Consider the following 16360-nt stretch of genomic DNA (forward strand, 5'->3'; position numbering starts at 1 on the left):
GACGAGGTTTCACCATGTTGGCCAGGCTAGTCTCAAACTCTTGACCTCAAGTGATCCACCTGCTTTGGCCTCCCAAAGTGCTAGTGCTGGGATTGCAGGCATGAGCCACTGCACCAGCCCCTTATGATTTTCTTAATAACATTTTCTTTTTTTGGTTTTTTTTTTTTTTTTGGAGATGGAGTCTAGCTCTCTCGACCAGGCTGGAGTGCCGTGGCACCATCTCAGCTCTCTACAACCTCCACCTCCCAGGTTCAAGCGATTCTCCTGCCTCAGCCTCCTAAGTAGCTGGGATTACAGGCGCCCGCCACCACGCCTGGCTAATTTTTGTATTTTTAGTGGAGATGGGGTTTTAGCATGTTGGCCAGGCTGGTCTTGAACTCTTGGCCTCAAGTGATCCACCTGCCTCAGCTTCCCAAAGTGCTAGGATTACTGGTGTGAGCCACTGCGCCTGGCCTAATGTTCTCTCTTATTAAAGTAACATTAGTTTACTTTAGTGTAAGAATACAGTAGATAATCCATATAACATATAAAATATGTGTTAATTGACGTTTATGTTATCAGTAAGGTTTTCAGTCCACAGCAGGCTGTTAGTTGTGTTTTGGGAGAGTCAAAAGTTACATGTGGATTTTCAACGGTAGGGGAGATCAGTGCTCCAAACCCCCACGCTGCTCGAGTCAAGTGTGTGTGGAAAAGACGAAGCCCTTTTCATCCTTCACGAAGGCTGATGAAAGCAGCACTGCGAGCGGCTCCCTGCTGCTGGAAGAGAGATGGCTTTTCAGATGGACTCGTTGAGCCCCAGGCTCAGCTCATCAGCGGTAGCAATGGCTCGCCCTCTAAAACGGAGCAGCGGCTCCCAGCTGAAGGATCACACTGACCTCAGCTCAAGGCAGCTCACCAGTCAGGTGCCTTTCAGTGGCAATTTGTTGACGTAGTTGCCCAGTAAAGGCAATATAAGAGAGCGAGTGAGAAGAAAAAAATACAAGGGCAAATGAGGTAGGGGAAGGGAGGTGGTGTTTAAATATTAATCGCCCTTTCCTCTCAAATGTCTCTTTCCTCAAATGATAATGGAATGAGATGCATTTATTTCAAAAGGCCTTCCAAATTCCTTGAGATGAGAATAAAAACAAATTACAGCAGAAGCAAAAACGACTCGAAGCTTCTCTTGTCCTCCCATGTTCTGAAATACGGGGCTAGAGACACAAATGACCGAATGATCCTATGCACTATCCTCGCATCGTATTTCTGGTGCCAAAGACATGGGAAAACAGCAGAAGGGGCCAGGTGGGCCCTGCACATGTCCAGATGGTATCCGGATGGAGCTGGGATCCTGGCCACAGTGGAGGAAACCGTATTGCTAACAGTTCAGCCTCAGGAGTAGTGAGGATCCTAAAGGTGAGCTAAGAATAAAAGAGACGGCGAGAAGGAGCACAGGTCAGGAAAAGATCAGGCCATTAATTCTGAGAAAGAGATCAAGGTCTGTCTGCAAAGGGAGACAGCTGAAGAGAAAAATGTAAAAACACTGAAATAAGTGAAAAGAAAGTTACAGGAGATAGGAAAAAAAAGTTCATAGCTTAATGATGAAAATAAAAGAAAGAAGTTTAGAAATAAGAAAACAAGACATTAGACAGGAACTAGAAAATGAAACAAAAATATAACATAATTGATAAAATCATATATAATATTAAGGTTGGTTAACCCATTTCTACTAAATGAAACTTTGAATTAAGTGAATTGATTGAAGATTAAAGTAAAGTTTTAGGCCAGGCTGAGGCAGGGCAATAGGGTCTGGAGGCAGGGATCCTAAGGCTATTTCACACTGACTTCCTAGAACTAAATTGAAAGGAAAACCCTAACTTTCCAGCCTAAGTAACAAAAGGACCAGAGGCTACTCCCTTTGCAAACTCACTACCTTTTCTGGTAGGCAGATGGGAAACTGGCTGTCTGCAACAAATCAGACTGACTGCGGGTTGAGTCTTCGTTTGCATCTTTGTTCACTCCGGTCTCTGAATGGTTGCTGTCCACAACCAGTCAGACTGATGGCTGCTGTCCACAACCAGTCAGACTGATGGCCTGCCAAGTCTTTGTTTGCATAGAGGTATAACTTTGTAACTTCACCCTAGCCTCTGACTGGCTGCGAAAACCAACTCCTGTTTGCACAGGGGTGTGACCTTTGTAACTTCACTTCAGCCTCTGGTTGGCTGCTTTCTGCAACCATTCAGACTGACTGTGGGCTAGCACTTCATTTACATGAGATGGACATGAAGTGGCCAATGGAAAACTGCTAGCGGGTATTTGGACCCAAGAAGATTCTGCATCTGGACCCTGGAGCTGCTGCTCTGGCCCACTCCCACACTGTGGAGTGTACTTTCATTTTCAATGAATCCCTGCTTTTGTTCTTTTGTTGCTTCATACTTTGCTTTGCTTTGCTGGGCATTTTGTCCAATTCTTTGTTCAAAATGCCAAGAACCTGGACAACTTGCAGTCACAACCCTCAACCAGTGACAAGGCAAGGTGGCTCACACCTGTGATCCCAGCACTGTGGAAGGCTGAGGCGGGAGGACCACCTGTGTCCAGGAGTTCAAGACCACCCTGAGCAACACAGTAAGACCCTGTTTCTACAAAAAAATGTAAAATTAGCCAGGCATGGTGGTGTGTGGCTGTAGTTCCAGCTACCCTGGAGGCTGAGATGGGAGGATGACTTGAGCAGGTGAGGTTGAAGCTGCAGTGAGCTCTGTGATGCTGCCATCACACCGCAGCCTGGGTGACAGAACAAGACTCTGTCTTAACATAAATAAATTCAATTCAATTAAAGCAACCTTTTAAAACCATTTTTAACATTATTAAAATTATTAAAGAATTTAAAATTATTGAAGTTATCTTTTCAAAAAACTATTTAAAAAACTGAAACCAAGCCAGGCATGGTGTCTCACACCTGTAATCCCAGCACTTTGTTGGGGCTGGGTCGGGGGAGGGGGTACCGAGGCAGGTGGATCACTTGAGGTCAGGAGTTCAAGACCAGCCTGACAAACATGGTGAAATGCCGTCTCTACTAAAAATACACAAACACACACACACAAATAGCCAGGCGTGGTGGCAGGCGCCTGTAATCCCACCTACTAAGGAGGCTGAGGCAGGAGAATCCCTTGAACCCGGGAGGTGGAGCCGAGATGGTGCCACTGCACTCCAGCCTGGGCAACAGAACGAGACTCCGTCTCAAAATAAATAAATAAATAAATAAATAAATAAATAAATAAATAAATAAATCCAGCCTGGGTGACAGAGCGAGACTCCGTCTCAAAAATAAATAAATAAATGATAAAATAAAATAAAAAACTGAAACCAATGTAGTAAAATAAAATTAAAATTGTTTTTTAAAGTTTAATAATTCCTTCTTTTGTTAAGTTTTTGGAGTAGAGAAAAAAGATATAAACTCGTTTTGCATATAGTAATGGGCTGGTTATCACTGGCTCCTCATAGGCAAAAAGTCCTGATTTGGATCCTTTTTTATTTCCATTGTGGTTTTATTTCCATTGTTCCAAGATCGATTTCAAGCTGCCAATTACAAACATGAAATCACTAAAGGTGGAGTCTGGAAGAAATGACAATAGCATACCATTATATGGTACAGCCACCACACATACACTAGACACAAATAACCTCAAAGCATAAGTATGAGTAAAATATAGGAAAGTAATTACGAAGTGGTAAATTGTAAGTATTTATTACAATTACCTTTCTTTTTGTCATTGTTAATAAAAGCATTTATTTTGCATTTTATACAGAATAACCTGAAAAAATATGCAACGCTTCACAAATGTGTGTGTCAGCCTGTGTAGGTGCCATGCTCATCTTCTGATGTTGTTCTGATCTTAGATAAAGTGCTGCTGAAGAAAGCACCCTTGTTTTTTAATATAATTGAATTAAGTCTATATAATTTATTTTTAATATAAACTAGCTTTAACAATAGTTTGCAGAATTCCTGAAATTCAGCCATTAGCTCCTGTGAGCTGGGATAAGTCGGCACGGTCTGGCTCCAGCACACCACCGACGGTGAGAGTCGAAATCACTTCATTCAGACAGCTAAAGAGGCCTTCCCGGGGCCGTCCCTGCACGGGTTCATCTCCTCAACAGCGAGAGTGGGCAGGAGCAACTCACTCAGTATTCTACCATGTACACAAAACAGAAATCGAATACTACTCTTGAAAAAAAAATGTTGTCCCTTTGAAAAATAATTTTCTTCCTTTTAAATCGATTTCATGGGATTAAAAAAACGCTAACTCCTCAATTTTGGTAGGCTTTTGAAAGAAAGTGAAATTCAACTGTTCCATATAAAGTATTTAAAATATGCTGAGACATTTGATTTCTTTTTCTTTCTTTCTTTCTTTTTTTTTTTCCTTCGAGACAGAGTCTCGCTCTGTCGCCCAGGCTGGAGTGCAGTGGCGTAATCTCGGCTCACTGCAACCTCCGCTTCCCAGGTTCAAGCAATTCTCCTGCCTCAGCCTCCCAAGTAGCTGGGATTACAGGTGCCCACCACCATGCCCAGCTAATTTTTTGTGTTTTTAGTAGAGACAGGGTTTCACCATGCTGGCCAGGCTGATCTCAAACTCCTGACTTCAAGTGATCCGCCCGCCTCGGCCTCCCAAAGTGCTGGTACTGCAGGCGTGAGCCACCGCGCTCAGTCAACATGTGATTTCTTTTGTCAACGTAGATGTCTTATATTGATAAGAAGTACAAACTAACTCCAAAAGCCTTTATGGTTACAAGTATTAAAAATGTTTTTCTGTACCTGTGCTATATATATAGTAATGGGCATAGGAGTAAGACTATTTGGAGCAAATGAGCCCCAATAAGGTGGCCCGATCGTGGTGTCATCATTTAATTATGTATAGCATTTGGACCACTTAAAATGTTTGACCCGGGGAAGCTTGGTTCTTGGCAGCCTGGCATTTAGTGGGTGTAGTATCACGTTCCTGACACAAGGGGGAGCCAGTGCCACTGAGCTAGGCTGTGACTTCAGTTTAAGGGCAGCCTAAGGTCAAAAACACCAAAGTGAAGACCAGATTCAGAATATTTCACACAATTATAAGAGACAAAAAAAATAGGCAAAACATTTTACCTGCTCTATTAAATAGCTAATATTATGCTAAGGATAAGAGAACATTTAAAGCAATCCAAAAATGTCTAAGGACAAAGCAGGATTTGAAAATGTTTTCATTCATTTAACAAATATTTGAACCCTATGATGTGCTGGTATCGTTTACAGAACAGCAGAGAACAAAATAAAGACCTCGCCCTTACGGAGGGCATTTTTCACACATGTACCTTATTCTGGAAAAGCCATGAAATGAAGGTAAAATAATGACGAAATCTCTTTATTCAGCAGAGCTATTCTGTTCAAAAAAGGCCTCTTTTATCCAAGGTCCCTCTAATCAAGAGATCATGTCTCCACTGCTAAGATATGCTTCCTGAACACCTGGTTCTAACTTGCTGCAGTATTATTTCTTATATAGTCCTATGTGCTAGAGTTTGCAGCCCCCTAAAAAACTCTGGATCTTCTGTATATCATTAAAAACAAAAGCTCTATAAAATACTGGATATTACAGAGTGACTGAGAAATAATTTAACCACACAGTCACTTTTCATCTACCATAGCGCAGGCACTCCCTCAGCACTGTGATTACTATGAATTAGACAAAATCCCTGCTGTAATGGAACTTACAATCAAGGGAGTGAAAGAATAAACATAAATAAATCTAAGCGAATTTTAGGTAGTGATAAATACAATGAAGAAATCAGCACCATAACCATGATTTTCATAGCTCTATCAGTTTGCTAGGGCTGCCACAACAAATTACCATAGACTGTGTGACTTAAACTACAGAAATTGATTTTCTCGGTTCTGGAGGCCAGAGGTCCCAGATCAAGGTGTCAGCAGGTTGGCTGCTTCTGAGGCCTTCCTCAATTTGTAGGCGCCACTTTTTCTCCCTGTGCCCTCACCTGGTCACCCCTCTGTGCGTGAGCATCCCAGTGTCTCTCTGGGTGTCCAAACTTCCTCTTCTTAGGAGGACACAAGTCAGATTGGATTAGGGCCCACCCCAATGGCCTCATTTTAACTTAATCACCTCCCTTTTGTTTGGGCTTTTTAACTTAATCACCTCTTTAAAGACCTTATCTCCAACTAAGGTTTCATTCTGAGGTATACTGGAGGTTAAGACTTTAAAACACGAATTTGGAGGGGACGTAATTCAGCCCATAACAATAACAATAATGACATCTTACAACTTGCTGCCACCACCAAGCTTGCCTGGCCACCATTCCCTCTTGCCTGCACCACTGCAATAGACCACAGGCTGTCATTCTGCTTCTGCTCTTGATGGCCATCTCAATCCATTCTCACAGCAGCCAGAACAATCTTTTTAAAATGAAAATCACAACATGTAATGCCCTGCTTAAAACCCTTCAATGGCTTTCTGGTCAACTTCTTCCTGATCAACTGCACCGAGAAACTTCTTTTTCACAGCATGTAATGCTCTACGTCATTTGGCCCTGCCAACGTTTTTGGCTTGATCTTACACCACTCTCTAGCGACCTCACAGGTACACTATCCTCTTTGCTTTTCTCCAGCATCCTAATCCTTTCCCCTTCAAAGGGCCTTTATATTTGCTCTCCCCTACTTCACACAGCTGACTCCTAATCTTAAAGTTCTTATCTCAAAAATTACTTCCAGAGACGCACTCCCTGACCAGAACGTCTAAACTATTCCATCCCACCTAACCACACCCCAATTCTCTAATGTATTATCCTACTTTATTTTCTTTATAGCACATTTTGTTACATCATCCTGTTCTATTTACAGTGTAGCATTTATTACTATTTGAAATTGTATTTATTACTTGTTTACTTTTCTATTATCCACCTTTTTCCTCTAAAATATAAGTTCCTGGAGGGTAGAGGCTTTGGCTTTCATTGCTATATTCTAACACCTAGAAAAAGCTCACACTTAATAAGAAATCAAATATTTGTTGAATAATTCATGTTTGTGTGTTTGTTTTTTATAGACAGGGCCTCACTATGTTGGCCAGGCTGGTCTTGAACTCCTGGGCTCAATTGATCCTCCCGCCTCAAGCTCCCAAAGTGCTGGGATTACAGGCATGAGCCACCGTGCCCAGACAATAATTAATGAATTTGTAGAACACTTTATAGCTTGAAAAATGCCTTTCACTTAAACAGTACTTTCATATATATCCACTCATTTAATTCTAATGTCAATCTATATTATATTCCCTATTTTAAAAATAAGGAGACTAGAACTTTGAGACGATATCTGACTCGCCCTGCTAGTAACATAGCTAGTCTGGGGCAAAATTGGAAATTGGTCCCATCCTCTGACTCCTGGACTTGTCTCTCACCACTTTTTGCAATAACATCTTAGAACAAATCTTGATGGCAAGTGTGATTCAAGGTGAAAAGTAGTGGCAGAGAAAAAGACTCAGGTGCAGACCAGATCCTATGCTGTCTGCATATTTCACCAAAAGGCCTTGGTCATAACAAGGGTTTCATAAATGTTTACTGAATTAATAGACTACAGCATTTTTCTGTGTTGGGAAAGACCTAAGTAATTCTAAATTCCACATTGCCCAATGGCTGCCGACCGCCCAACAAAATGAGAACAAGCCCACTGTCCTGGAATTTCCTTTTTAAAAATAACACCAAAACGCCGCTTGGCAAAAACCACGGTAATAACAGTCACAGGCAAGATTGACCAACGGATGCTACTTGTGGGCCAGAGTTTGAGGGGAATCAATATTTGCACAGTCTCAAAGTATCTCCTCCAAGATATTTACCAAATACAAAAGGAAAATTCATAACTTTGCTGTGGGGAAACCTGGCAGACACTATCTTAAGCAAGCAATTAAGGTTAACATCATCAGTACTAAAGCATAGCAGCATCATGTATTCCCTGACATGATGCTCTGAGAAGGGCACAAACGCACTTGTGTGTAGTATTCTCGCCAAAAATATACTGCCTCAATCTAATCACAGGAAAATATCTGGCAAACCCAAACTGAGGGACATTCTAAAAAAGAATTCAGCAGGATTTTTCAAAAGTATCAAGGTGATGAAAGAGGAACTGTCACAGACTGGAGGGCTAAAGAGACAAGACGACAGCGCAGGACAGCGTTCTGCACGGATCCTGGGAGAGAGGAGGGAATTCGTGGGAAATCTGGTGAAACTCCAGTACATCTCTAGTTCAGTTGATGGTACTGAACCAACGTTAATTTATTGGTTTTGATCACTGTAGTGTAGTTATGTAAGATGTGAATGGGGTGAAGGATACACAAACTCTCTCTCTTTTTTTTTTTTTTAAGAGGCAGCGTCTCACTCTGTTGCACTCTGGAGTTCAGTGATGCCATCATAGCTCACTGCAGCCTCGAACTCCTGGGTTCAAGCAATCCAACCACCTCGACCTCCTGAGCAGCTGGAACCACAGGCATGTGCCACCACACTTGGCTTTTTTTTTTTTTTTTTTTTTTGTAGAGAAAAGGTTTCATTATGTTGCCCATCCTGGGTACTATGTTTGCATTTATATAACTCTAAAATTATTTCAAAATAAAATGTTTTTTAAAATACTGGATAGTATTTCACTGTGTAAACATATCACATTTTCCTTATCCATTCATTTGTTTGGACACTTAGGTTAATTCCCTATATTGGCTATTGTGAATAATGCAGTGAATAAGGGGGTGCACTGAAAAGATTAAATTTCAAAATAATGGCATACTAGATTCCTTTTTTCTCTGTGGTCAAGGAATGGAAATTTCTGGTTAATCAAATATTTTTAAAAGAGTTACCACTTTTACACATATCAGGGATATTAGCCATTTACAATGTAAGATTTTTCTCAAGGTGTTATTTATCCCTTGATTTTATAATTCTTTTTTGGCTTGAAATTTTATTATGTAAAATTTTATTAAATTTTAAAATCTTTTTACTTCTGGCTTTTGTTTTGAGTTATTTTTCCTACCCCAAGTTTATAATGGAATTCATTCATATTTTTAAATACTTAACAAGGTTTTGTTTTAAACCTAGATACTTGTTGCACACAAACTTTATCTTACTATACAGCATGAAGTACAGACCCAATTTTATATTTTTCTAAATAGCTATCCAGTTAAATCTATGTTTTCCTCACACATCAGAGATGCTATTTATATCCTATATTAACTTTCCATATGCACTTGGAACAATTTCTGGATTTTCTATTTCATTGATCCATTATGCCATACTGTTCTAACAATAGAGGATTTGTAGTATGTTTTAATATCAAACAAAGCTAAACTCACCACCCTACTTTTTTTTTTGAGATGGAGTCTCACTCTGTCACCCAGGCTGGAGTGCAGTGGCGCGGTCTCAGCTCACTGCAAGCTCCGCCTCCCAGGTTCATGCCTTTCTCCTGCCTCAGCCCTCTGAGTAGCTGGGACTACAGGCGCCTGCCACCACGCCCAGCTAATTTTTTGTATTTTTCGTAGAGACAGGGTTTCACCATGTTAGCCAGGGTGGTCTCGATTTCCTGACCTCGTGATCTGCCTGCCTCAGCCTCCCAAAGTGCTGGGATTACAGGCATGAGCCACCGCGCTGGGCCACCTTACTCTTTATCAGAGTTTTCTTGCCTATTCTTGCTAACTTATTTCTCATATGAAAATTAAAATTCACTTATCTAGGTCCAGAAAAGATCTGGTGATATTTTAATTGAGACTGTGTTAACTTATTAAGTTAATTTAGAATTATTTGGCATCTTTATAATTTCAAGTCCTCTTATACAAAAACATGTTATGTCTATTTGTTCATCTATTTTTATATATTTCAAGTTATCTGAATTATGTAGCATTTATATGGTTTTTGTTATATTTTTGTCTATAAATTTTAGCTTTTTTGTTGCTATTGTAAATGAGTCTTATTTTCCATTATATCATCCAACTGGGCATTGTTTGTATAGTTGAACACTCTTGATTTCTATGTATTAATTTTATTCCCTACTATACTTTAGCAAATATTATTTTTCTTTGTAGTTTTTCCATTTATTTTCTCGAGGTTTCCACATATTTAATCATATATCTGTGAATAAAGATAGTTCTTTCTTCTATCTTTTCTACCTTCTACCATTTAACGTCAAATACTTACGTGTCTGTTATCACCTATATAATTAAATTGGTTAATACCTCTAGTCAATACTAAATAATAACAGCAAATGCGGATATCGTTATCTTATTCCTGACATTAATGAAAATGCTGTTTGTGCCTTCTTTATTAAGTAAGAAACTAGATTTTGGGCTGAAACACACATATTTTATGCTAAGAAATCATGTCCTTAATTTCTACTTTATCGAGTCTTCAAAATTATGAATGTGTGAATTCTGTCAAATGCCTCTATAGAGATGATCCTATGATTTTTCTTCACAGATCTGTTTATATGATGAATTACATTAATAAACTTCCCAACACAGAACTATTTTTACATTTCTGGAATAAACTCCATTTGCTTATGTGTGCCACTGAATTTTGTTGCTAACATTTTATCTACAATTTTTGTACAGATATTCATAAGATTGTTTTGTAAGATTTTTTAATGCAGTCTTTTTTAAGTTTTTGGTGTCAACATTATACTTACTTTGTATTCTCTGAAAGAGATGAAGTAGCACTAGAGCTAAAATGTTCTTCTTTGATAGAATTATCTTGTGAAACTATCTGGATTGAAGCCTTTTGGTGAGAGAACTCTGAAAACTTGTCTAATGATTCTATGTAAATTAGTGTGTTTAGATTTTCTATCTTTATGAGATCAGTTTGTTTTGCTTTTTTCATCAATTGATTTTTTAAGTGTGTAATCCAGTGGCTTTTAGTATATTCACAAGGTTGAGCTACCATCACCACCATCTAATCCTAGAACATTTTAATCACCCCATAAAGAATCCCCATACCTGTTAGCAGTTACGTCCATCCCTCCCTCCCCTTACCTCCTCACAACCACTGATCTGTGTGTCTACAGATTTGCCTGCTCTAGACATTTCATATAAATGTCATACACATGTGGCCTTCTGTGTCCAGCTTCTTTCACTTAGCAGAATGTTTCCTAGGTTCATCCGCGTTGTAACATGCATCAGTACTTCATTCCTTTTTATAGCTGAACAATATTCTATTTTATAAATACATCACGTTTCGTTTATCCATTCATCACCTGATTGACATGTGAGTTGTTTCTATTTTTTGGCTAGTACAAATAATGCTACTATGATCATTCATCCACAGGTTTTTGTATGAACATATTTTTTCATTTCTCGTCAGTATACGCCTAGGAATGAATTTGCTGGGTCATATGGTAACTCTACATTTAACTTTCTCAGGAACTACTAAACTGTTTTCTAAAGTGGCTGCACCATTTTATATTTCCACCAACATTTGCTATCTTTCATTTTTAAAATTACAGCCATCCTAGTGGATCTAAAGTAGTATTTCACTATGGTTTTGATTTGCATTTCTCTGATGACTAATGATGCTTAGCATATTTTCATGTGATTTTTTGGCCATTAAATAATCTTCCTTGGAGAAATGTCTATTCAAATACTTTGTCCACATTTTAATTGGGTTGCCTTTTTATTGTTGTCAGTTTTTTATATATTACAGGTACTAGACCCCTTATCAGATATATGATTTGCAAATATTTTCTCCCACTCTGTGGCTTGTCTCTTTATCTTCCTGACAGTGTCCTTTGAAGCACAAAAGTTTTTAATTTTGGTGAAATTCAATTTTATCTATTTTTGTCTTGGGTTGCTTGTTTTAGGTATCATAGCTAAGAAACCACTGCCTAATCCAAAGTCACAAACATTCACATCAATGTTTTCTTCTAAGGGTCTTATAATTTTAGCTCTTTATTGAGATCTTTTATCTTCTTCTTTTTTTTTTTTTTTTTTGAGACAGAGTCTCGCTCTGTTGCCCAGACTGGAGCACAGTGGTGTGATCTCGGCTCACTGCAACCCCCGCCTTCCAGGTTCCAGCGATTCTCCTGCCTCAGCCTCCCAAGTAACTGGGATTACAGGTGTGTGCCACCGTGCCTGGCTAATTTTTGTATGTTTAGTAGAGATGGGGTTTCGCCACATTGGCCAGGCTGGTCTTGAACTCCTGACCTCAGGTGATCTGCCTGCCTTGGCCTCCCAAAGTGCTGGAATTACAGGCGTGAGCCACTGTGCCCAGCCCTTTTATCCATTTTGAGTTAATTTTCATATATGGTGTGTGGTAGGGTCCAACTTCATTCATTTGCATGTGGATATTCAGTCATCCTAGCATCATGTGTTGTAAAGACTATTCTTTTTTCTATTGAATTGTCTTGCCGCCTTTATTGAAGATCAATTGACCATAAGTGTAAGGGTTTATTTCCAGACTCTCAATTCTATTCCATTGATGCATGTGTCTAGCCTTACGTCATCATGCCAGTATCACAGTCTAAATTACTGTAGCTTTTCAGTAAGTTTTGAGATCGGGAAATGGGAGTCCAACTTTGTTATCCTTTTTCAAGATTGTTTTGGCTATTCTAGGTCCCTTACATTTCTATATGAATTTTAGAATTAACTGTCAATTTGTTTAAAAAAAAAAAGGCAACCAGGATTTTGATAGAGATTGCAATGAATCTGTTAATCAATTTGGGGAGTATTGCCATCATAAAAATATTAACTCTTCCAATCTATATACATATGACTAGGACTAGTTCTGGCAAATTGTATTTTACTAGAAAGTTGACCATTTTAGCTAGGTGTTCAAATTCACTTGTATAGAGTTGTACAAATGACTCTCATTAGATTTGAAATTTTCCTATGTTTTAATCATTCTGTCTCCCAAGTTATCTTGCATCTGTAGTTTCCCAAATAAGACACTGCTAGTGATTTATCTTTCTATTAAACTTTTGCAAAAAAAAAAAAAAACTTTCATTTATTGGTTCCTACTGTTACACTGTTTCCCAACCCCATTAATTCTGTTTTTATCTTCATTAATTTCTCCTTTCTGCTTTCTTTCAGTTTACCTATTTTCCCTAGCTTTTTTGAGTTGGATGTTCTGTTCATTTTTTTCATGCTTTCATTTTTCTTTATATAGGCATTTAATGAGTCTTAATTTGGTTGTATCTCATAGATTCTAACATCATTTCCATTTTCTTTTCTTTTTTTTTTTCTTTTTTTTTTTTTTTTTTTTTTTGAGATGGAGTCTCATTCTGTTACCCAGGCTGGAGTGGAATGGCACAATGATGGCTCACTGCAACCTCTGCCTCCTAGGTTCAAGCAATTCTCCTGCCTCAGCCTCCCAAGTAGATGGGATTACAGGTGCATGCCACCATGCCTGGCTAATTTTGGTATTTTTATTACAGACGGGGTTTCGCCATGTTGGCCAGGCTGGTCTTGAACTCCTGACCTCAAAAGATTCGCCTGCCTTGGCCTCCCAAAGTGCTGGGATTACAGCCATGAGCCACTGCGCCCGGCCTGTCATTTCCGTTTTCAAATCTAGTTTCCATTATTGTTATTTTCTTATAAGTTTTCAATTTAATTTTCCTAAAATTTTACCTTTGAACTAAGAAGGGCTTTTTTTATATAGACTTTAAAAATGTTTTCCAGGTTAAGATACAGATTTGGGTATGGAAGAGATTTCCCAGAAAGGGTGTAAATGAAAAGAAGGATGGAGATGAAACTCTAGCAGACATTAATAGTCCAGATAGAAAGATAATCGTCCCAAAGCAGAGGCTGAGAAAAAAGAGTCAGAGGTGTTGGATGAAGACAAAAGATGCCGGGTGTGGTGGCTCATGCCTGTAATCCCAGCACTTTGGGAGGCTGAGGCAGGTGGATCATTTGAGGTCAGGAATTCAAGACCGGCCTGGCCAATATGGTGAAACCCCATGTCTACTAAAAATAAAAAATTAGCCGGGCATGGTGGTGCACGCCTGTAATTCCAGCTACTTGGGAGGCTGAGGCAGGAGAATCACTTGAACCCAGGAAGCAGAGGCTACAGTGAGCTGAGATTGCGCCACTGCACTCCAGCCTGGGCAACAGTGAGACTCTGTCAAAAAAAAGAAAAAAGAAAGAAAGGAAAGGAAAGGAAGAGAGAAAAGAAAAGAAAACAAAAGACAATGGTATGAAAAATAAAGTAAGAGACAACAACCTCAGGAAAAACAGTTTGAACAGGATGGGATGGAGAGATAGAAGTGAAATTACAAATTGCACGTTGAAGAAGGAACAGAGTGCTCAATAAAGAGCAAACTCTTTTTTAAGATTCTTAGCTGTAAAGAGAAAGATAATCATAGGGCATTAGCCAGGGGTTTTAGTGGGTGGAAATTTTTTGGTTTTGTTTTATATAGAAGGCGTTTGTGGGAGAAGGTATTTCATCCATAATCCTTTATATCCTTTTCCCAATGTAGACAAGGGCATTCCACGCTCACTGCCTCCGGGAGAGGAGAACTCGGCAGAATACAATTGGCAGGGTGAGTGCCCAGGAAAGCTTTGTTATGAAAAGGGATAGTTACTTGCCAGGGTGTAGCTAAGGCCCATAAGCTACCCACACTGGCACCTGTGGAGACCTCCTTGATTCTGCCTGGCTTTGGGCTGCGGGTTCATAAAGGTCACCAGGTCCAGTTGGGTTGGAGAGCCCGCCGTGTGCCAGCTCCGTGCTGCTCCTTCGCATGCAGTACCGGACTAGCCGCGCTGTGAGGCCGCTCTGAAGCTCACCCAGGATTAAGAACTACTGCTCTGGTCCGCACGCCAATGGATCTACCATCCTAAAGCTAGAGTTTGCTTTCTTTTTTGGGTTTTTGGTTTTTTTTTTTTTAAATCCTGAAATGTTGCTCAGGCTGGTCTCAAACTCCCAAGCTCAAGCAATCTTCCGTCTCAGCCTCCTGGGTAGCTGGGACAGCAGGCGTGCACCACCACACCTGGCTAGGGTTTTCTTTCTAAAAGCCCAAATCTCATCTTATCCCTTCTCAGCATTTACGGATTTGTACTGCTTACACAATGAAATCCAGGATCCTAGAGCAACAGACAAGATCATTCACTGAATGGCCCCGGCCCACCTTTACAGATTCATTTCCTACTAACACCACACAACTAGTTACATACCCTCAGCTAATATTATCACACTGTATATAGAAAAAAGGCAATGTTGTATGCGTTACATAACTCAAATAATAAATACATTTTGTCATCAGTAAGTTTATAACTTAGGAGAGAGAGAAATACAAGCTTTCAGTAAAAAACAGAAGTACTCTTAGAGTTACGTGAGCAAAGGAAATATGGCATAAATGAGCTCTCAGTAGAAACTGGAGCTGTTACAAAATGTACTCAGTAGTTTTAAGAAAAAATAAACATTTGAGTGTCACTTCTCAGTAATCAAAAAAATGAAACAGAAGATGGCGATGGGTTAGGAGCTGGTGTAACTACCATCCCTTTAAATTAACCAAAAGCTTACTTGAATTACAGCCTGGCTCCTGGGCTGGTTTCATTACTGCATGGCACCTCTGAACACTTGTTTCTAACCCCTTTAAAGATAAAAGTAATGAATTCCCATGCTACCTGGGCCCTGCTACTATAAGCAAATCTTCTCCCTTTCACGGCCATTTCAATACCATGCATGCCAGTCTTGTCTTTCTCACCTCTGCCTCTCAGACACCTCGCCTTACTATATATGAAGATGAAATGGATGAAGTTTTGTTACTTCTTCTATCTGTGATATAGAAGACACTGAATTCTATCGCTACAGTTGGCCATGGTAAAGATGGAGTTTACTTGCTCTGTGTATAAAGTGGCACCACTAGTTACTAACCCCTACCTTCCTGCAAATAAATTCAGAGGCAATTTCAGAATACTCTGGAACTCTCGCATGAATCTATACAAATGTATTGATATCCACAGCTTGGGATTCGGGGAGGAAGGCTTAAAGAGGGACATTCTTTATGTCATGCTTATCAGGAGTAGCAAAGCGATGGTCGCTCTCCCATACCCCGTCAGCCCTCCCTGAAGGGGGCCATCCTGTTAACCAACTTCCGCCTGGGACAGTGCTCACCAAGATACCTAAGGAACCCAAACCCTTCCTTGGGTCCCTGTGGAGCAAAATCAATAATGCCACTATGTGAGGATAACAGCCACTGCTGTAACAAACTCCAGCCTTCAGTGGATTAACACAATAGTCATGGAGACGGCTCACATAAAATCCAAAATGGATTTTCCTGATCGGTGGATGGCTTTCCTCCGAAAACTCATTCAGGGACCCAGCTCCTTCCATCTTGTGGTTCCATAATTTTCAACATATGGCTTCCAATGTCACGCTACTGTATATA

General features: G+C 39.8%; 1 protein-coding gene and 1 non-coding gene across 7 annotated transcripts in view; both read right to left on the reverse strand.

The window, feature by feature from the left end:
• The window catches only part of EFCAB2 (EF-hand calcium binding domain 2), a 158784-nt gene that overhangs the window by 77515 nt on the left and 64909 nt on the right, over window positions 1-16360 (reverse strand). The window lies entirely within an intron of this gene.
• Window positions 3793-3897, reverse strand: LOC115932246 (U6 spliceosomal RNA). Its single transcript, XR_004068559.1, has one exon. It is a non-coding gene; the product is annotated as a U6 spliceosomal RNA (small nuclear RNA).

The sequence above is a fragment of the Gorilla gorilla genome, chromosome 1, assembly GCF_029281585.2.
Source record: "Gorilla gorilla gorilla isolate KB3781 chromosome 1, NHGRI_mGorGor1-v2.1_pri, whole genome shotgun sequence".
NCBI lineage: Eukaryota > Metazoa > Chordata > Mammalia > Primates > Hominidae > Gorilla > Gorilla gorilla.